Source organism: Glycine soja, chromosome 6 (assembly GCF_004193775.1).
Source record: "Glycine soja cultivar W05 chromosome 6, ASM419377v2, whole genome shotgun sequence".
In the NCBI taxonomy this organism is placed as follows: domain Eukaryota; kingdom Viridiplantae; phylum Streptophyta; class Magnoliopsida; order Fabales; family Fabaceae; genus Glycine; species Glycine soja.
The window spans coordinates 36,490,739-36,492,904 of NC_041007.1; positions in this window are offsets into that span (position 1 = coordinate 36,490,739).

Sequence of the window (2,166 nt, forward strand, 5' to 3'; positions counted from 1 at the left end):
CTCTTGACATCAGTTGTACCTTCATAGCTTACTTGCAATGTATCCCACATTTCTTTTGCATTTTTACAATTTGAGACTCTAAAATATTCATCCATGCATAATGCAGAAGTGATTATATTTTTGGCCTTTAAATTGTATTGAACCTTTCTTCTTTCATCATCATTCCATTCTTCTCTTGGTTTTTCTATAGTTGCATTTCCCACAAACTTTGTAGGAATAAAGGGACCAACTTCAATGGCTTCCCATATATTTTAATCTATGGCTTCAATAAGGATTTGCATTCGGGTTTTCCAATAGTGACAACTCTCGCCCTTGAACATAAGAGACCTATTAATAGAATTTCCCTCAGGAAATGGAAAGTTGGATAAGGCCATATCTATTCTTGAAGTTTTTAAACTTTATACAAGAATCCTGCTCTGATACCGCTTGTTAAACAAATGGCCTCAGTTATCTTAAGAAAGGGGGTTGAATTAAGATACAAAGACTATCCCCCAATTAAAATTTCACTCTCTCTTTTTGGATTAACAATGCACCCTTAACATGAATTACTCAAAAGACAATTCAAAATAAACTTCTTTCAAGCCAAAGATAAATAGCAATAAATAAAAGAAGTTTAAGGGAAGAGAGAAATGCAAACTTGATTTATACTGGTTCGGCCACTTCCCGTGCCTACGTCTAGTCTTCAAGCAACCCACTTGAGATTTTTCACTCTCTTTATAAAACTCCTTTTACAAAGTCTAAACCACACAGGGACAACCCTTCCCTTGTGTTCAGGAATCCTTTGCAACAAGAGACCCTCGGTCTCTCAATCCCTTTTCAGAAGTAAGAAGAAGAGAAGAAATAATATATCTTGAAAGAGAAAGATATTACAATTGAAGATTAATCAAGATTCCTTATTGAATATAAAAGTGTTTGACCAAAGAATCCTTTTTGAGAGGATAAGACATTTCAGTACAGAAAAACTCTCTTAATCTTTTGAGAGGATAAGACTTTTTGGGCAATAAAAACTCTTAAGAATTTTCGTATCCCAAGTCACTTATATATAGGCCTTTGATGGCCATTCAAAAACATTTGAAAATATGTAATTGTTGGGAGTTATATTCGAAAATCCTCACTGGTAATTGATTACAATAATGGTGTAATCGATTACATAGTTACTTCTGAAGAGTTATGACTATTCTCATTTAAAATTTGAATATTTAAACACTGGTAATCAATTACCAACTTACTGTAATCGATTACACAACTTTGAAATTTAAATTCAAATTTCTTATGGCTGTTTTAAAATGTTCCAAACCTCTGGTAATCGATTACATGCTTTCTAAAATATTTAAAACATTTTCAAAAAGCATATTGACCACTGGTAATCGATTACATCCCCTGGTAATCGATTACCAGAGAGTAAATCTCAATTTAAAATGATTTAGATAAAATTCTTTGGCCAAACCTTTTGCTTTTTCAATTTGGAAACTTCTTCCTAAGATTCTAGAGATCAACTTGATCATATATCTTGATTTTCTTGGATTCTTGAATTCTTGTCTTGAATAAAACTTGAGAAGCACTTGATCCTTTGGCATCATCAAAACATCAAAATATATTTCTTCTACAAAATTGATGTGGTTGTGAAATTGTTTGATGGGACATCATTGTTATCATAAAATGAACACCCTGGTCCATGTCTAAAATTGAGTTTTATGGTCATGTGAGCCATGCAAATAGGCTTTTCATAAGCAAAACTCATTAGAAAATGAGTTGAACACTTGTCCAAAGGGAATGTCACCCATTCTGGGGCCAAATAGATTATGTTTAGGAAATGAGTTGAACACTTGTGCAAGGAATTACCCATATCCTAAGTGATGAATGTTAGTTAAAAATCTATTTTTCCTAAAAGAAAAAAGACTTAACCTTTATGTATGAATCTACTATAGAAAAATATCTTCCTGAATGGGATAGGGTCACACCTTTAATGAAAAATGTGAGATTTCCATGAATGGAATAACTTTGTTAGTATCATAAAGTTATTAATTAGATGGATCAAAGTTGCATGAGCCCTGTGTATAAGGAAAACGTTGAATAGTTCTGGCAATTTACCTTTGAAAGAAGTCAATTTGGGTAAGGATGGAAAATATTTTTGTCCTTGTATAAACTATTTGAATGAAAGACAAC